Here is a 21,715-nt window from a genome sequence, read left to right as displayed (position 1 = left end):
GAAGCACTGACATTTCAAAATAAAATTTTGTATTTTGGACTTGTTTATAGTTAAAATTCCCTGTTATGCACCAAATCTTAATTTTTTCCTGGTTATTATGGGATTTTGGTTGCACAGTAACCTTATGCTATATGCAATAAATATGAAACATGCATGCTATAAATCTATTTTAAAAACATTTGGCCCATTTATCGTTATCAGCATTTTCCACTGCAATCCTGTTATTGTGTGAAAACTACTGTGATTTAAAGTTTGTTTGATTTTTACATTGTGTTTAAATCACTTTGTCATTGTGTTAATATATTTATTTCATTTATATCTTTTGTTTAATAAAAGAGATGAGCTCATAGTTGTGGTTTGACTTCTGCTCTGTTTCTCATCTGCAGTTTCAGTCTGGGAGGAACAAAATATATTAATACATTTCTGCATCATTGGTTTATTAGTAAGTACTGAATGACTCCACAAGCTGATTCACCTCAATGTATTTTACTTTCCTCTTCTTAGAAAGATGTGGTTTCTACCAGTGTGTGAGAACAACAGATATTTGTTCAGAAAGGCCTGAATGTTGCTCCACTTCTCACTGTTATAATTCAGAGCTCCTTTAGAGGAGAAATGAACACATTTGAAATCTTATTGTGAATCACAAACAGTCTGAATTTAATTCACTTTAGAGTCACTTGTGTGTCTGATTCAGTCGACATGATTTGCATGTGTGTGTTTAGATGTTCATGTTCAAGTCTTTACTCAAATTAAAGAGGAACACATCTGTAACGTAGTTCAACGGAAAGGAGGAGGCGAGAACTGGCTTGATTATATAAACAATATTTTAATTATGAACTTAAAAGAAAACAAACACACATATGACCGATCTCTCTCTCCCACACCATCTCGGTTCAGGTTTGGGGAATGTACAATTAATATTAATGATCGTAATCAATGATTAATCATACGGTTTGAACTAGATAACAATACATTCTAAATCGCCCCAAAAAGGGCTTATATAGTCCAAGAGTCTGCTTCAGATATATATAGATAATTAAACACAACGAATTATAATTAATTAGGAGTATACATCATATGCAGACAGGCTATATTAATTTTCAGAACACCTTAATGGAATTGACCCGTACCGCAACTAACCAGTTTGTCCAGCGAACTGCTTTGCTAAATACTCTTGATCAATTCTCCAGAAGGTTTATTCTTAGTAAAAGCTTACTAATCATAGCACGTTAACTTACTTTGATAATATCAGCTCGTAGCTTAAGATCACACATTAAAGAGGCTTTGTTCTATGACCAACAAACAGAGACAATCAAGCGTATAATTGGGTTTAATAAAAGAAACTAGGATATATCACAAACATTTAACATAGAACAAACAAAGTAAAAGAGCCATCAAGGGAGTTACACACTTTAACGCATTTGAATTTAGATGAAATAATACTTGCAAAATGGACCTTTGTGTCGCTGAACCAGACTGCGTGTGTGTATGGATGTCCTCGTTGCGTCCTTGAGATGGAGGCGCTCTGTTGGTCAAGACAAGAAGAAGACTGAGATAAACGGCAAATAAAATAAAAGACATGTTGGACGAAAGTAACACAAAAGGGGAAGAAAAAGCAAGAGAGCTTGAAGTGAGATCAGAGGACGAGAGCAGGACAAAGAGAACGATTCAATACCGGATCCTGACTTTTAAGGTAGGGAGGTCACACCTCCTTTGGGAGGAATGACCCAATGAGGCTCCTCAGTTTTGGCGCGAGATGGTTGCCTTTGTCTTGTCAAGGCTCGTCATTTGCCTAATTTATAACAGGGACCGGCTGTGGCTTGAATCACTCAAAAGATGGTAAAACATAGCAAAATACATTTTTAACGTAACCTTATATTTATATTCAGCTAGGGCAAGTCGAAAGGTTTAATTTGATACCAAGAAACTTGTATTTGGTACACTTAAAAGTGAATCTATATTCTTAGACTCTTTATATAAGCCCTCAGAGTTTAACTACACAACTAAACAATCTTAACTAGTTTGATATAACAGCAGACATACCCAAGCATACGGGATAAAACATATTTCCTCAGAACTCAATCATTTCTGGGTTTTAATGGTACAAAGCATTGGTTTATGTGTTTGCACAGGTCTGTGGGTCTTCATTCCAACATCTGGCATTCCTCTCTCATCTAAGGAGGGGGGTGTGGGGAGAGTAACCATGTGTGGGGGTTTTAGGACCCTTCGCAGGAATGTGTGCATTGCATTCCGAATTAATGAGTTCATGATTTTCCGTTCATACTCTACACTCCACAGTCAACCTTTATCCCTCTCAGAGGCTTGATTAGCCTGATAAGGGACCGGGAGTGTATAATCACGACCCGGCCCCACCCACCGCCCTGCCACATTCCTCCCTCATTCTCTCAGGCTGGGGAGCCCCCGGCATGATGTGCACCCCCCCCCCCCCTTTCCCTGGGGATGGGCGTGCCTTCTGCCAGCAGGTCATCCCCATCTACCTGGACGAGGGAGGGGACAAGGGGAGGGAAACAGAAATAAATAAATAGGGGGGATACTTCCTTTTACAGTGTAGTACACTCCCAAAAAACACCTTGTAAAATTTAAACGAGAGGGAAAAGGCCAATGCGGAGCGGCAGTGAGAGAGAGAGGAGAGAGGGATGAAAAAAAAAAGTACTCACCGGTTCTGTGATACACCGTCGCATGGTCCTCGATCACACCTCAACCCTCTCTGTGGCCGACAGCCGCTTCTCCCTGACCGGACCGGAGTCAGACCCATGACCCCTGGCAGAAAGACCACCCCTCCACGTTCACGCTGACTCCTGGGGACACTCCTTCACCCCTGGCAGTGGCCCTACCATTCCAGGCAGTCGTGGAGTCACTTCCCTCCTCCCCTCCCGGACGGCGGACTTCTGTCGACCCCACCACGTTTCTGGGGGATGGCAGGGCACTCCTTCGCCCCTGGCAGCGGCTCCATCGCTTCAGGCGGTCGGGGAGTCCAGTCCCCACTTGCCTCGCGGATGGCGGCCATTCATCGCATCCGGGCGGTCGGGCTATTCCCTCCCCCGGTGGATGGCAGTGGTGCTCCCCCGGGTGGACAGCAGTGTCGAGGACTCCGCGATGGGCATCCCTCCTCCTTCCTGGGTTTAAGCACCAGTGGTAGTTCAATGGAAAGGAGGAGGCGAGAACCGGCTTGGCAATATAAATTATATTTGAATTATAAACTTAAAAAAAGACAACAACACACACATGACGGCCATGTCTGTAAACGATCTCACTCTCCCGCACCATCCTCCGCAGTCGGCCTTTATCCCTCTCGGAGGCTTGATTAGCCTGATAAGGGACCGGGTTTGTAGAATCAGGACCCGGCCCCGCCCTCCTCCCTGCCACAACATCTACCACAGAGGAGGGATCTCCTCTCTCAGGCGCAAGGCACAATCTGGAAACCCCAGCCTCATCTGTGGAACCTGCATGTGTGGCCCCTGAACGGGGTGCTCTACACGCACCAGGACTGATGTGTTCAGTCATGAACACCATTATACAAGCCAGAGCACCATCCACTAGATGCCTCTACGCACTAAAATGGAAGGTTGTCACTTGTTGGTGTCTCTCACACAGCAAGGACCCAGTAAACCCCATACATTAAATATTTATATTTCTTCAAGAACGATTAGATGCAGCACTAAACCCATCAATGCTCAAAATGTAAGTGGCAACTATATCTGCGTATCACGCACATGAAACCGGCGCCTCTATAGGGAAGCATGATTTAATCATAAAGTTCCTTAAAGGAGCAAGACTATTAAACCCACCTTGGCCGGCTACTTTCCTGACTTGGAGCCTTTGGACTTTGGTTTATTTGTGCATGCTATCCATTAAGACCGCACTACTGCTGGCTCTGTTCTGTGACCTGAAAGCATTATCAGTCAACAATTCATGTATGGAATTTTGCCCGGTCTTTGAAGAGCCACTGTCAAACTCAGGAAAGGCTATTTACCCAAGGTCATAACCACACCTTTCAAAGCACAGGTTCACCTTCAGGCCTTCTTCCCTTCTCCATTTAATTCAGATGAGGAACAATCATGCATTTGTTATGCCCTGTGCAGGCGCTAAACGCATACATTGAGCACAACCGCCAGTTCAGACTGTCTGATCAGCTCTTTATATGCTATGGAGGATGCAAAAAAGGAATGTCCATCACCAAGCAATGACTTTCTCACTGGATTTTCGATGCAATTACCCTGGCTTATGCGGTGCAGGATCACACTTGCCAAATTGGTGTTAAAGAACACTCAACAAGAGGCATGGCCTCCTCGTGGGCATGGACGAAGTGTGTGTCCGTACAAGACATATGTTTTGCAGCAGGATGGTACTCACAAAACACATTCACAAGGTTTTACAACCTAGAAGTAATGTCTCATTCTTCACAAATCCACTCAGTTTAGAGCACTTGCTATTCATTGGCCATAAATATGTATACTTATGCCCCTCCCTTTAAGTATGGGCTTCCCATCATTTACACAACTGCCTGCATTCAGGCCGTTATAATAAGTCACAAACACTTCATTATAAATAAACTCCCTTCCCCGACTGGGTTCATAAGGAGTTAATTTATACTATATGAATACAGTTCATATATTCGTTATGAGTGCTCTCCTCCTGGCCATCACGAGGATCACTGACTGTAGCATACTCATGTCGGTTGCCATCCCGGTTGCGCTGCCATTTTTCCTCTCTGGGAAGTTATGTCATGTAGTGTGGCCTGATGGGATTCTGTTCCCCATATGCATTAATAAACGCAATGTCTCAGTTACGTACGTAACCTTGGTTCCCTGAGACGAAGGGAACGAGACAATGCGAACGCTAGCTGCACTACAAATGGTAAATGGTCTGCACTTATATTGCGCTTTTTTTAACCTTAGAGGTTACCAAAGCGCTTTACACTGTGCCCCAATCATCCATTCTCACACACACTCATACACCTATGGCGACAGAGCTGCCATGCAAGGAAACTTCGGCATGTGGAGTCGTGTGGGCCGGGAATTGAACCGCCAACCCTGCTATTAGTGGCCGACCCGCTCTACCACCTGAGTGGTACCACCATGACTACAAGACTCAGAGTTCTTGAGGCACTCCTTGTTCTCTGTCAGAAATTCTGAGGAAATGGTGTCTGTGCACCTGTTTTTATAATGCTCAGTTTCGTGCCAAAACAGGCGGGGCTCAAACACCTTGGCCAATATTAGAATATTGCCGTTATTGTAGAGAGGTTTCAAATAGCTTGTGTATGAAGGCTCTCCCATATACGTTAATAAACGCAATGTCTCATTCCCTTCATCTCAGGGAACCAAGGTTACAAACTAACAAAGACATTTCTTAACTTCAGGATCGGCTTTCTTGATGAGTTTCTTCTTGCTCTCGGCTTGATTCTTTTTGATCTTGAATGATCCGGAGGCGCCGGTTCCTTTGGTCTGAATCAGAGTCCCTTTAGTCACCAGACTCTTGATGGTGATCTTGACATGGGACTTCTTCTTCACCACATTATATCCACCAGCGGTGAGAGCTTTCTTCAGGGCGGCGAGAGACAAGCCGCTCTTCTCCTTGGATGCTGACACAGTTTTGATGATGAGATCACTGACACTTGGGCCCGTTTTCTTGGGTTTAGTTGCAGGTTTCTTCTTGGGGCGGTTTCTGTCATCTCTCTGATCGGATCTGTATCCTCACACACAAACACTGTCTGAATTCAGTAATGAACAGCTGCTTGAAAGACACATGAGAACCATATTGTTACGATCCCGTGTTGTCCTCCCGAGCCTCCCAGGGCTCCGCCTCTCAAGTTTCTCGAGTCTTCCAGGGCTCCTCCTCCCGATCCTCGCAGGGCTCCGCCTCTCAAGTCTCTCGAGCCTCCCAGGGCTCCTCCTCCCGAGCCTCCCAGGGCTCCACTTCTCGAGTCTTCCAGGGCTCCTCCTCCCGAGCCTCCCAGGGCTCTGCCTCTCAAGCCTCTCGAGTCTTCCAGGGCTCCTCCTCCCGAGCCTCCCAGGGCTCCGCCTCCCGAGCCTTCCAGGGCTCCGCCTCTCGAGCCTCCTGAGCCTTCCAGGGCTCCGCCTCCCAGGGCTCTGCCTCTCAAGCCTCCCAGGGCTCCGCCTCTCAAGCCACTCAGGGCTCCGCCTCTTAGGTCTCTCGAGCCACCCAGGGCTCCGCCTCCCGAGCATCCTGAGCCTCCTATGGCTCCGCCTCCCGAGCATCCTGAGCCTCCCGAGCCTCCTATGACTCCACCTCCCGAGTCTCCTAGGGCTCCGCCTCCCAAGCATCCTGAGCCTCCCGAGCCTCCTACGGCTCCGCCTCCCGAGTCTCCTAGGGCTCCGCCTCCCGAGCCTCCTACGGCTCTGCCTCCCGAACCTCCTACGGCTCCGCCTCCCGAGCCTCCCTCTGCTCTGCCTCCTGAGCCTCCCACGGCTCCACCCCCGGAGCCTACAGTACCTTCTATGGTTCCGCCAACCACGGCTCCACCTCTGGAGTCTCCCGAGCCTCTCCCGGCTCCGCCTCCGAAGCCTCCCTCGGCTCCGCCTTCAGAACCTTCTTCGCCCTCGGCTCCGCCTCCTGAACCTCCCTCGGCTCCACCTCCTGAGCCTCTCTCAGCTCCGCCTCCTGAGCCTCCCTCGGCACAGCCTACGCCTTCCATGGCGCCACCTCCCAAGCCTGCTACGGCTTCGCCTACGCCTTCCTCGGTGTCGCCTCCTAAGCCTTCTATGGCTCCGCCTCCGAAGTCTTCCTTGGCTCTTCCCACCATGGTTCCACCTCCTGACCCACCCAAGGCCTTACCACCTGAGTCGGCCACGGATCAGCCTGCCTCTGCTCTGCCCTCAGAGTCTCCCACAGCTCTGCCTGCCTCTGCTCCGCCCACAGTGTCTCCCACGGCTCTGCCTGCCTCTGCTCCGCCCCCAGGGTCTCCTGCGGCCTTGCCTGCGCCTCCTTCGGCGCCGCCACCCAAGTCTTCGACTGCTCCACTTCAGAAGTATTCCTTGGCTCCGCCAGCTCCCCCAGTGGCCACTCCTCCTCCCAGGCTCCCTAAACCTGTCCCTGCCTGGTCGACACCTCCCTGGCCTCCTAAACCTGTCCCTGCCCGGTTGACTTGACTTGACTTGACTCGGCCCTCTCGGCCTCCCTGATCTGCCTGTCCGTCCCTTGTGCCTCCGTGGACTGCCTGATTGCCCCTTGTGCCTCCTTGGTCCGTCTCTGTGTCCCTTGTGCCTCCTTGGTCTGTCTCTGTGTCCCTTGTGCCCCCTTTTGTCTGTCTGTTCTACCCCTCTTCTAATCCCTCTCTTCTGGAACATTTTGGGTTTGATATTTTTGTGTTTCCTTCGACCATCTGGAATCCGGTCCTTTTGAGGGGGGGCTATGTTACGATCCCGTGTTGTCTGCCCCGTCTTTTCTGTCTCACTCTCCACTGATCACGTTCCATGTCACGTTTTCCTTGTTGTCCGCCCCGTGTTTCACTGTCCTTGTATAAGCTACACTTCCCGTCTTTCCCGGCCCTCATCACCGCTGTCACAGCGTTATTGTCCGCACCTGTTCGTGATTTTGTTATTACCGTGTCTGTCTATTTAAACCTGTTGTTTTCTCTTTCCTTTGTCGTTCGTTGTATCGTTACACGTTTACGTTTCATGTTCATGCCTATGATCTCTCTCTGTCCCCCTTGTTCGTTCGAGGCTTACCCTGCCCTTCGTGGATGTTTCGCTGTCTGTTCTACCCGCTGTGTGTTCTTTTGTGTTTGAGTTAGTTTTTCCCCTCGTGGACTTTTCTTTGTGTTTTGCTTTCTTGTTATTTCCTAAATAAACCTCATTTGGATCCTAACCACCCATCTGCCTTCTCCTGCTTCCCACACCCATAACACATGTAGACTCAACCTGCTCATCTCAGTGTATGTGCGCCTCCGAGAGCTGCTCGCACATGTGTTCTCTCACATTTACAGGAAAGCTGGAGTGATTCAATAGTTTATTGGACTGAAAACAATATGAACACCGAGCAGGACTTCTGTACTTTATTTGGAGACAAAAACACATGAAGCTGTAATGTTTTATTTCAGCATCAAAACATCAAATTCACTGCGAGCATCAGACACTGGAAACAGCAGCATGTGGATTTGTTGTGGTTTCTATATATAAATGTTTAATAAATGTTGAACGCATCATCTGAATATTTATCACACAGTTTGAACATGACTTCAATGAAATGAGCATCACTGAGGGACTTGTGGACTGTTTCATACAGTAGATGTTTTAGGCAGAAGAACATGCTCGAATCACTATTTCTGATTATATCCTCCATCTAAATAATATCAATGATATAATGCTGTCTGTCAAGCTGAAATTTCTTTATTCGCCAAATATAAATGTTTGTTATTAGTAATTTAGGATAATTGGTGCCCCCCTGACCATCTCCAGAGTGAGGAAACGTGCCAGTAGAATCACTCTGGACCCTATACACCCTGCCCACTCCCTCTTTGAACTGTTGCCCTCTGATGCACGCTATAGATCACTCACAGCCAGGGGTGGACTGGCCATCGGGAGAACCGGGACTTTTCCTGAAGGGCCGACTTAGAAACAGGGCCGAATAGGCCTCGATAAGCTAAAATGGGCAAGTTTCTATGTTAAATCCCAGGCCGATTTCTCTTCCCAGTCCGACCCTGGCACCAGGACATCCAGCCACAAGAACAGTTTCTTTTAATAAAAGAGATGAGCTCATAGTTGTGGTTTGACTTCTGCTCTGTTTCTCATCTGCAGTTTCAGTGTGGGAAGAACAAAAGATATTAATACATTTCTGCATCATTGGTTTATTAGTAAGTACTGAATGATTCCACAAGCTGATTCACCTCAATGTATTTTTACTTTCCTGTTCTTAGAAATATGTGGTTTCTACCAGTGTGTGAGGACAACAGATATTTACTGATTTCTGTCTCTTTGGTTTCTTGAAGCTCCAAATTCCAGCACAAGATCAAAAGATTCACAGCAGCAGATTCAGTTCATTTACCAACATATAAATCATTCTGTGTTCAGAAAGGCCTGAATGTTGCTCCACTTCTCACTGTTATACTTCAGACCTCCTTTAGAGGAGAAATGAACACATTTGAAGTTGTGAATCACAGACAGTCTGAGTTTAATTCACTTCAGAGTCATTTGTGTGTCTGATTCAGTCGACATGATTTGCATGTGTGTGTTTAGATGTTCATGTTCAAGTCTTTACTCAAATTAAAGAGGAACATCTTCAACAGCTTGAATGCACTAAAAGAGAAGTTAAATATCTTATTGTGTGTTCTGCATGCATTGGTCTGTAGACCCTTGGCATCGCCCCTTTTATTTCTGTCTCTGAAGTGTGAAATGACGTTTGAACACAGGAAATGTTTGGTTTAGACAGACAGCACAGTTTAAACAGTTCATTAAAGTGACAGTATGGAGTCCAGTGTGCTGCCTCTTATACTCTGTGAGTGTTTTATTATATTCTATATTATCTTCTGTTATTTCTGTGTGTGTGAAACACATGATGGTGATGTGGGTGCACAGGTCTATACTGTAGATTTACTGTCTCAGTGTTCATGTATTCTTTATTCTGTTCATATATAAATAATGTTTGGTGTTATAGTGATGATGAGAGTGAAGACTGCAGTTATTACTGTGTGTTACAGATCAAATGCATCTGTCTGTGTTCATGTGAAAGATGATGGACTTGTGTACATGTTGTAACTTTGATGTGTTTCATCTCTTCATATTTTATATACTTGTATCTTATTTTATTGTAATAATCTTTGGATTGTCTGTTGAATCAGACATATTTCTGTTTCCGTGAGTTGGTGTTGTGTGTGCTGTATCTTTAAATAGACTCTCTCCATCTTGAGCTCTCAGATCGCTCTCAACTTCTCTATTAATCTACGGTCTGTCTGCTGTTCTTATTGAACATGTTTGAGTAATGTGCAGGAGGCACTATTGTTGTAATATTGTCTTCATTATCTGAACGAGAGTCTATAAGCAGAAGCTTTGCAAAAAGTTGTGAAATTTGACTTAAATAAGTCATATAATTATTAATGTGATTTTCAGAGCAAACTGGTCAAAAGTTATTATATAAAAATATTTGTTAATACTTCAAACTATTTCCTGTAATGTGCAGACAAAGGGGACAGGAGGACGAGGGGCAGCCCGTAGCATTGGTGACATAGACGGTTGACAGGCGGTTCGCACCAGAGCATTAAAAAATATATATTTTAATTAAGAAGTGCGCCCTCTCGTGACGACTGTGTGCCCCTCTGCCCCTGTGTTGAGCAAAATGAGCCACTAACATCCGTACATTACTGATAAATGACATACAGGGGTGTAGATTCTGACAATAATAAAAACAAGCAATTACAACCCCCATTATTTATACCTCCCAAATCTAAGCCCATGGTTAAATAGTGTGACCATACATCCTTTTTTTCTTATTTTTTGGACCTGAAAAAACATCTAGCTGGGATTTCAAAATTGCCTTCAAATGTTCATGATTTGTCTTCATATTAAGATACTCTCTACAGTTGGGACGATCAAACCTAATAAGAATAATAACTTTATTTTTATAGCACCTTTCAGCAGTCCAGCACAAAGTGCTTCACACAACATAAAACATTAAAACACGCTCGGAAAAACGCAAAGTAAAAAAATAAATAAAATAAATGCAAATTAAAAGCAATTCTATAAAAATGTGTTTTTAAATGAGATTTAAAACAGTCAAAGATTCAGCAGACCTAATATCCAATAATCATGATGTCTTCACTACAATCGCTCCATCACCTTTTGTTTTGTATCTGAGCTTGTGTACAATGGGCACAGCGGTTCCAATGAAACAATTTCAGAGGCTCCTGGGGCATATGGCATCCTCAGCGACGGTCACGCCGCTCGGGTTGATGCTCAGACGCACTGGCACACAGCTGGCCCTGGGGGCTGCGCAAATACGCATTTCCCCCAGTGAGCCTTTTTGCACAAGTCCTGTGCAAGGTCAGGGAGGATGAGGAACAAGTCATTCTCATGGCCCCCCACTGGCCCACTCAGACTTGGCTGTCGGATCTCATGCTCCTCGCGACAGCACCTCCCCGGCAAATTCCCCTGAGGAAGGACCCTCCTTCTCAGGGCCGGGGCACCCTCTAGAATCAGCTGCCAGACCTCCAGAACCTTCATGTCTGGCCCTTGGATGGGATGCGGAAGATCTAAACGGTCTACCACCAGCCATCATAGTAGTAGTAGTAGTCCTTTATTGTCACATAGTAAACCAGTGAAATTGGCCATCGACCTGTCCATACAAACATACATATGACAAGGGGATAGACAGGACAGGAAGACAGGGAATTAGAAGAAATACAGCATGACATGAGGAGAGGAGAGGAGAAAAAAAAGGCAGCCCCCAGACTATGCTCCTTAAGAAGTACAGTGTGGGAACAGGGAAAAAAACACCTCAGCAACATTAGCACATAATCAGTACACTCTACAACATGAACAAGACTTGCAACAGGGGAGGGGATTGGGGGGTGGAGGTGGCCCAGCACAGGCAAGCAGCCATCCGGACCATCCGGGTCATAGACACAATCGCTCAAGCCAGAGCTCCCTCTACCAGGCAGCTTTACGACCTAAAGTGGCGCTTATATGCAAATCAATGTTCTTCCCGATCTGAAGACCCACAGAGGTGTGAAGTCGGGTCAGTGTTCTCATTCCTGCAGGAGAGGCGGCTGTCCCCCTCCACCTTGAATGTTTATGCCATAGCTGCACATCACAATGCAGTGGCTTCCCTCCCTTAGAGATGTGGGGAACTATATGATGTCTCTTGGGGGAATTTTACATTGTAAATGTATTGTACAATTTCTTTTTTTTTTTTTTTTTTTTATATGTAATTTTATTTTCTTTTAGGGTAACTTTGAACATCTGTCCGGGGACTGCAGATGAAAAATAGCCTTCTGGCTAATTCTGGCATATTGGCAGCAATGTTAATTAATATGCACTGTCCCTGTAATAATAAATAAATAAATAAAATAAAATAAATAAATTGGGGAAGGTCAGTTGCTTGCACCAGCATCAGCAGTCCACGTAACACGTTCAGTGTTGTGGCATTTTTGATAGGGACCCCTAGTGTCACTACATCGACACAACGTCAAGTAAGTGATAGAAGGGGAATGTCTCGGTTACTGTCGTAACCTCCGTTCCCCGATGGAAGGAATGAGACGTTGTGTCCCTCTTGCCACAACACTGTACTAAGCCGCTGAAATGACTGGGACCTTACTCTCCGCTCCTCAGCTCAAAACCTGTCAGAACAAACGCACGTTTCCTTCCTTTTATACCCGTATGTCCGGGGGGCATGCAAATTCTGTTTGCCAATTCTCATTGGCCTTTTCTCAAACATAAGAGGTAACTGAGCCTCTGTTTCCAGTGCAGAGTCTATGCAATCTCATACCTGAAGACAATGGAGACCATACAGGGTAAAGGTGGTGGGAAACATTTGTGGTGTGTGAAAAAAATAAGCAAATGCTTTTGCGTTCCGCCAAGAAACTTTGTGTTCCCCCAAGTAATTATGTTCTCTCGCAAATTATTTTGCATTGGCTTGCAAAATATTCGTTATAATGACAGTCTTCTGCTATCTCTCCTATGTGTATTCCAGCATTATTCCAGCTTTTGAGTTCAACAAGAAGAGAAAGACCAAAAGACAACACTTTTAATGCACAAATCATAATCTTCACTTATCATAAAATTATCATCATATATATCACAATTGTCGCATCTGCTGGCAGATGATAAATGGCCACATTAACATACATGTAAAATCATATTTAATAATTGAGTATATGATATTCAAATTCCATTAGGCCTGTAGTTTGGGAAAACATGCTACATAATGTCTATAAAAATGGTTGTTTTTGTGGCATTCTTTAAACATACTGCATTTTGAATTGCATTAAAATCATATTTGTTTTTATATAAACGTTTCAAATATCAGATGTATATATATATTATGCAATGATGCAATACAGAAAGGAGTCACTTATCTTCTCACTCTTTACATGTTTACAAAATAAAGTATCCACCAATAGTGGCACCAGCTGTAACATTTGGAGGAAGTAAATAGAGCAGGATCTAAGTGCAGCTTTTGTTTAATCAGCAGATGAGTCCAATTACAAATTGTTAATAAATGTAACAAGCACAAAACACTAAAGGAGCATTGGTCATTAGAATTCGATCTTCAGGGAAGTACCCGGACACCGCAGGAACACTGAAAAGTGGGAGGTGTACTGTAGTATAAAAATGAAAATGGTATGGCACGAGGAATTGGCGACAGGGATGAACACATTAAAAACATTTCACATTTGACGAATTCCCGACGACTCTGCCTGAACTCCAAATTAATTTTCACAACAGAGAACACGCGAGAAGTGATACGAGATACGAAAACAAATGATCATATGTTATGAGTTTCAGAATATGATGTGTATGTTTTAATCAGATATTTGATTCGTTACAATATGAAAAAGTTCCTCCTGCTGAAAAATGTTTTTTTGTTTTTTACTTTCAGTGCTGATGTCCAACAGCTACTTTGCACAAACTCCAGGTAAGTCATGATTCATAAATACATTGTTCATTTACATTTTTTTTTTCTTGACTTATATTAAGTGTACTGAATAGAATTATTATTTATATTATTTGTGTTGTCACATCTTCAGTCACTGCATGATGGTCTGAGATCAGGTTATCCTCCTGTGCTATTCGGTAAATTTTTACTGAAATATAAATATTTTAGACATATTTTTTTAAATAACATGGTTTCCTTTATCTGAGCAGTACAAGACTTCATGACTTTTCCTCCATTTGCAATCTGAACATACAACACAAATTAGACTTGATTCAAAATTGTCTGACCATTGAAAATAAATGAGAAAGACATCTGTCAAATACACTCAATAAATCAGCCACAATGCAGTAAAACAGACAGAAATTACAGAGTGAGACTATAAAACATCCTCAGCGCAAAATATACACACACTCACACACACACATATACACAAACACACACACACACACACACACATACACATACACATATACACACACATACAAAGACAAAGATCCCCCATTTAGCCTTAACAGACTGTAGGGGCAAGTGCTGTTAGCGAGCACCTATGAAGGCCAGAACGGTACTCAAGGGGGTGGCTGGCCAGTACCACGCCCGACCGCCTTTGTCTCCCCAGTGGCGATGTTTTACACACCGCACCAGGTACTCATTTTAGGCTGAGTCAACACACACACACACATATGCACATCACACACACACAAACACACACATGTAGTGTTTCCATGTTTTATGGGGACTTTCCATAGACATAATGGTTTTTATACTGTACAAACTTTATATTCTATCCCCTAAACCTAACCCTACCCCTAAACCTAACCCTCACAGAAAACTTTCTGCATTTTTACATTTTCAATAAAACATAATTTAGTATGATTTATAAGCTGTTTTCCTCATGGGGACCGACAAAATGTCCCCACAAGGTCAAACATTTCGGGTTTTACTATCCTTATGGGGACATTTGGTCCCCACAAAGTGATAAATACACGCTCACTCATACACACACACACACACACACACACACATATACACTCACACACACATACACACACACACACTCACACACACACACACATGTTGTGTTTCCATGTTTTATGGGGACTTTCCATAGACATAATGGTTTTTATACTGCACAAACTTTATATTCTATCCCCTAAACCTAACCCTACCCCTAAACCTAACCCTCACAGAAAACTTTCTGCATTTTTACATTTTCAAAAAACATCATTTAGTATGATTTATAAGCTGTTTTCCTCATGGACATTTGGTGTGTGTGTGTGTGTGTGTGTGTGTGTGTGTGTGTGTGTGTGTGTGTGAGCGTGTATTTATCACTTTGTGGGGACCAAATGTCCCCATAAGGATAGTAAAACCCGAAATTTTTGACCTTGTGGGGACATTTTGTCGGTCCCCATGAGGAAAACAGCTTATAAATCATACTAAATTATGTTTTTTGAAAATGTAAAAATGCAGAAAGTTTGCTGTGAGGGTTAGGTTTAGGGGTAGGGTTAGGTTTAGGGGATAGAATATAAAGTTTGTACAGTATAAAAACCATTATGTCTATGGAAAGTCATCTATATGAAGAAACAATAAGCCAAACGTACTGGAGTGGAGGGGGACTATAAGCCGAAACAAATGATTTATATTGGCCTGAAGAATTTACGAGAGTGCTTCTGTATGTACTTATTTGTTATTTTGGTATAATTCATACTTTGTGATGTTCATGAGCTGAAGCTGTTTGGAAAGAGTGCATCTGTGATCTGTGTAATTCTTCCTCTCATCAGTCGTGATCTGCAGTGCTGCTCTCACGCGTCATCATTACAGTTTAATGTGATCTCGTGTTACGTTAAATGACATCAAACGACTATTAAATGAAAATATTTTATTTGATAACGTCGACTAATCGATTCTATTATATAGTCGCTTGAGAAAGTATTCAGACCCCTCATTCTTTATTATTGATATGAATTATACGGTTGTTTATTAATACTATTATTGGTTATTTTTCATAACTAAATTGTTTTATGATTATTATTAATAAATGTATTATCTATACATATGTATTAACCATCTCCTGGTTCCAGCTTCATATGTAGCATATAGACATGACAGTGCTAGCAATCTTCTCATCTAACTCTCGGCAAGAAAGAGTATATCTAGCGCTATATCCGCCAACACACCATTTATTTCTTATAAATAAACAATATGTCCATATTATTTGTGTATAACGGTTTATTAAAATGATGTTATATGTTAGATTACCAAAGATATTCTCACCATGGTAACAAGATAGAAGTTCTTCTGCTGTTCTGGCGGTTAATCGAGCAGCTCCAAACCCAGCAAGTGTCGTCACTAGATGTCGCAGCTCGTGCGCATGTCATGAAACTCTTTTATTTATTTCTCCCAAAAACACAATTCCCTTAACCACTTTAAACTTGTTTCATTATATGAATTAAATCATTAATTACCAAATGTTGTTACATTTAATGGAATAAATTAAAGAAACAAACAACCTCCATGATGACATCACCAAAGTTAAGAAGAAAAAGAGAAAGTGGAGAAAAAAACTAAAAAAATACATTTAATAATAGGAATTAAAATAATAATGAAATACAATAAATAACAAAGTTGAGTTTACAACTGATCTTCCAAAGAATATTTTTAAAAAAGATAAATAATTTAGCAATTTTGTGATTCGGTCTAGTGTGTGTGCGTGTGTGTGTGTGTGTGAGAGAGAGAGAATGTGTGTGTGTGTACGTGCATGTGTGTGTTTTATGTTAAAAGATATTACGTTTAAGTTTAGGGGTCACTGCTACATAATTTTATGACAAAGTCAGACATATTTACCACATTGTTAAAAGGTGACCCACCTTGAAAAGACATCTCTACCCCGTGCCCCAGTCCCTGATCTGTCCACCCCCAGAACTCAGCCTAAACTGGTCTGGGTCTGTATGGCCATATCTCACCCAAAATTAGGCCATCACTTATAGTCCATAGTTGGGCCGAATGTGGCTAAATATGCCATGTGTCCAAATATGGCAACCATTACTGGGCCAGAACTGGCTCATTTCTGGTGAGCCACTGTCAGAACGCAACACTCAGCTGCAATTGCCCGATTGTGCTGTTTACCTGGGTACTACCCTACAAAGGCAAAACGTGTGTGTGTGTGTGTGTGTGTGTTTTGACTGCTTGATGACTAGTCAGAAACTTCACTATGTTTTCTTCCTCAGATAAACCTTTTTTTTAATTTTTAAGAAACAAAAATGAAATTAATATAATGATGAAATGTATAGTTGTCTCTTACAGTTAAAAGGCTGTTAATGGACAAATCGTTCGCCTCATTTAACAGTGTAATTAATTATTAGTGGTTTCTGTGGTGGAATCGACCCGCCTATTAGGGCCACCCTTCCGCCAGGCTCAGGACCAGAGTTGGGATGGAGAGCGAGAAGAGAAGCATAATTAATAAGCCTCGTTTGGTCAGCAGTGAATGAAGCACACCTGATGAGAATAATGCGTCATCACCGCTGTCTTTAAACGCAGAGTGCACCTCCTCTCGGGGAGCCGGCTTCAAATCTCCACGAGTCCGGAGCTGGACAAGATAGTGTGCTGCCGGACCCGTTCCTCGGACCCCCGGGGGAGTTAATGAGTCGCCAGGGGTGAACATCTCGACTCTGTTAAACTATCGGCACTTTAAAGTCACATGTTCATAAAAATGTGTATAAATGTAACTTTAAACATCACATTACCCGCTCAGAATATACACCAATGTGAGTGAAAACACTGGAGACGGAAATTAAAAACAGGCGAATCGTGAAACACTTCTGCGTTCAGGAAAATGGTGGATATGTGTGTTGTTGAACTTATTACATTTATTTCAATGATTCAAATCTTCATAATCTTCAGATGAACTGATTACAGTCTAATTCTTGTATTATTGTAAAATAGATGAATATTTACTTGTGTTTTATACAGAGAGACCAAAACCTGAAGTGCGTGTAAATCCAGATCATCATGTGTTCAGAGGAGAGACAGTCACTCTCACATGTGACATACAGACACAAACACACACTGAGTGGAGATACAGCTGGATTAAAGATGATTCAGTCAATCCAGTCAGCACTGAGAGAGTGTACAGAATCACATCTGACAAATCTCACAGTGGTAAATACAGCTGTAGAGGAGAGAAAATCAGAGACTCACAGAGATCAGACATCAGTGATGCTGTTACACTGACTGTATCAGGTGTGTGTTCACATTCAACTCTGTAGATAAACTCTGATCAATAAATAAACTCTGTTTATTAATGACCCAAATGTTCTTCACCACAGACTCAAAGCTCAATCCTGAACTCACATCAGATACTGCAGGAGCTGCACTGACAGGAAACACGGTGACTCTGATCTGTCACATGACTCAGACCGCTGGATGGGACTTTTACTGGTACAAACACACACAGAACTCTGAGAAAAACAAGACAGAAACAAACTCCTACAGAGTCCATATTGATTCAGTGTCTGATGGAGGTCAGTACTGGTGTAGAGCTGGAAGAGGAGAACCAGTTTACTACACAAACTACAGTGATGCATTTTGGGTCAATGTTACAGGTGAGATAAAACATACACTCTTTGTGTAACACATATTTTTGCTGAAATCCTGACCAGATCTTGATCCACATGATCACTATCCTGGAGTCTTTGCACTGAATCATTCTCAGTTTTCATGTTGATTTTTCACATATAAGTTTCTACAGGGATTTATCTTGCAGTATTTGTTTGAACTTCATTTCATCTCAACGTCCCTCAGTGTCTGATCATCAGTCCCAGCAGAAGTCAACACTTCTCATCTCACTCTCTCTCTCTGAACTGTGAGGATCACAATAACTCCACTGGATGGACAGTGAGAAGAAACACAGACAGTGAGAGAATGAAAGATTGTTCATCTACAGGATCTACATGTGAAATCAGCTCCCTTAAAACATCTGACACTGGAGTGTACTGGTGTGAGTCTCAATCTGGAGAACACAGTCCTCATATTAACATCACAGTACATGGTGAGTCTATATAACAGCAGATACAGTGTCATGATACTTAAAACAGAGCTGAATATGTGACTTTAAATATGTGCTTAAACCTCTTCCTGCTGTTTCTCCATTTCCTCTGTTGTGTAGATGGTGATGTGATTCTGGAGAGTTCTGTTCATCCTGTGATTGAGGGAGATACTCTGACTCTACACTGTTTACATCGATCTACAAACTCCTCAATCCTCACAGCTGATTTCTATAAAGATGGATCACTCCTCCAGAAACAGACGACAGGAGAGATGAGCATCCCTACTGTCTCAAAGTCACATGAGGGTTTCTACTCCTGTAAACACGAGAGAGAGGACAGTCACCCGAGAGCTGGATCTCAGTCACAGGTGAGAGTTTATTCTCTCTTTTCTATTCATTCATGTGCACTTGTTCAGATATACTCAATCATCATGTGCTTGTGTGTCTGTTTTTCAGTGTCAGCAGATCAGATTTGTGTCTTACACACTCTCAGTTCTCTTCTGGCAGTTTGTCCATATCTGATGGCGACAGTCGTGCTGGTGTTCAAATGCTACAGAGCGAGAGGTAAAAGAGATCAATATAATCAACAGATGAAATGTTTGTTCACAAAGACAATAACAGCAGAGGAAACAATATGAAAGTCTAGTTCTCCTTCTGTAACTCACTCGACGTTGTGTCGATGTAGTGACACTAGGGGTATCTCGTGAGAGCCTCGGATACCTCTTATCTTTGAGAAAAAGCCAATTAGAATTGGCAAACAGAATTTGCATGACCCTCCTCCAGACATACGGCTAAAAAAGGAGGGACGCGTGCGTCTGTTCAGTGGTTGTGTTTCAGCGAGCTGAGTAAAATCCACTGCTGTTCCTCTCACCTCTAAAGAGCATACGCTGTTGGAAATACGGTGCATTTCAGCGGCTTTTCTCTTCTTCTGCATGCCAGTGCAGACTATGTCCCTGAGCACTTTGACAGCCCTCTAAAGGTGTATATATTCCTAAAAGAGTAAACAAATTGACGTTGAGCGTCTTTTTAAAGATGTGTCTTTTTTAAAGATGTGTCTTTTTTAAGATGCCCTTCCGTCTTTGTGTCATTTCTGGATGTGGTCGTTATATCTCCACTTTTGACGGCCACAGGCGCTGCCTCTCGTGTCTGGACGGAGAGGCAATGTTTGTGGATGGCTCATGTTCTCACTGCGAGAACATGAGCCGCTGCACCGGAGAGCTGCATTGGAGAGCGTCTTGGCGGACTCCGACGCTGAGGACTCAACTGGGCTAATGCCATCGGGTGTGCCGTCCCAGTCTGAGGCCAATGCCAAGCTGTCCACTATGCTTACCCAGGCCACCACGAGTGTCGGGCTGGACTGGAACACTCTGGCTGAGGTTGCTGCACGCCACTCATATCCCAGGCAACCTAAACACCACAGCGGATGTGCTGTCACGTCAGGTAATGCTCAGCAGAGAGTGGAGACTATACCCTCAGGTGGTCCAGCTTATTTGGGCTCGGTTCGGCAGAGCACAGGTAGATCTGTTTGCCTCCCGAGATTCCACCCACTGCCCGCTCTGGTACCCTCTGACAGAAGCCCCCCCCCTCTCTCACAGACGTGATAGCTCACAGTTGGCCCCGGGGGCTGCGCAAATAAGTTTTTACCCCAGTGAGCCTACTTGCACAAGTCCTGTGCATGGTCAGGGAGGTCGAGGAATAAGTCATTCTCATGGCCCCCCACTGGCCCACTCGGACTTGGCTCTCAGATCTCATGCTCCTCGTGACAGCACCTCCCTGGCAAATTCCCCTGTGGAAGGACGAGCACACTCTACAAGGAGTGTGGCATCCTCATGGGCACTGGCCAATGGCACCTCTCTAGCAGACGTCTGCAGAACGGCGGACACCCAATGCCTTCGTGAGATTTTATAATCTCCTGGTTCAGCCAGTCTCATCCCTTGTTTTGACAGATCCGATCACGTAGAATTCGGTAATAAGGTGACAACATCTGGCCGGGTGTATCGCTTGCGCAAAGAGCCTTTCCCCTCCCCTGAGGTGAAGACGTGCGCTCAACTCCCCCAGTCGAGTCCACAAGTCACGGACCCTGGGTGTCCTTCCTCCCTATCCCTCTCAGTGGAGGAAGTTTGCAGCCAGACCCACCGCATGGAACTACTTGCCTGTGCTGGAATAGGTCCTCCACAGGTTCTGATTATTCTTATATCTCCTGTGATGTATTTTCCACGGTACAGTCCCCCTGTCAGCAGACCCGCATCTCCTTTGGGCAGAGCTCCCTCTGTCCCCGGTCACTGTGTTTGAATGAATAGGATTGTAAAAGAATGCCTTCCCCAAGATCTAACACTCTATGGAGAGAAAACATAGTAAGAGGAAAGGCAGCAGCTGGCGGTGCTCGCAGGCTAGTTACGTCGCTTCCCTCCCTCAGGGATGTGGGGAACTATATGACGTCCTTCCTTTTATACCCGTATGTCCGGGGGAGGGGCATGCAAATTCTGTTCGCCAATTCTCATTGGCTTTTTCTCAAAGATAAGAGGCAAGGCTCTCAAGAGAGACCACTAGTGTCACAACATCGACACAACATCTTGTTACCTCCTTCAGGGAACCGAGGTTACGACAATAACGGAGACATTCAATGACATGTTTCTAATATTGTTTTTGTATTTGATAGTTTCATCTGTTGAAGATCAAAGTCAGTTTGCAGTAACAGAGGAAGAAACTTCAATCTGAATCTCTTTAAAAACGTTCAGAAGACTTTTCTTACATTCCTGTTCGTTATTTCACTTTTATTTTATTATACATGTTTCATTCTTTATTTAATAACTTTATTTTATCTGTCAATATATATTTGATATATACAGTATTACATAACCTTAAAATACACACGTTTATGTTTGGTGCTGTTATCAGGGCTTTGTGATGTTTGTCTGTTCTTAATTCTGGTATTTAGTTTGATTTAGTTTTATGTTCTAGATTGCATTTACCTTTTTATTGTTCAAATAATCAGTAGGAGCATATATACTTTGGTTTTAGCATTAGTAATATTGTTATTTAACA

General features: G+C 43.4%; 1 pseudogene; it reads left to right on the top strand.

Moving 5' to 3' along the window:
- Positions 1-21,411, top strand: part of LOC127645805 (basement membrane-specific heparan sulfate proteoglycan core protein-like) — a 302,447-nt pseudogene extending 281,036 nt beyond the window's left edge.
- The last annotated feature ends 304 nt before the right edge of the window (positions 21,412-21,715 follow it).

Source organism: Xyrauchen texanus, chromosome 1 (genome assembly GCF_025860055.1).
Source record: "Xyrauchen texanus isolate HMW12.3.18 chromosome 1, RBS_HiC_50CHRs, whole genome shotgun sequence".
Classification (NCBI taxonomy): domain Eukaryota; kingdom Metazoa; phylum Chordata; class Actinopteri; order Cypriniformes; family Catostomidae; genus Xyrauchen; species Xyrauchen texanus.
Note: the sequence above shows the minus strand (reverse complement) of the source record. Positions and strands in the feature narration are given on the sequence as shown.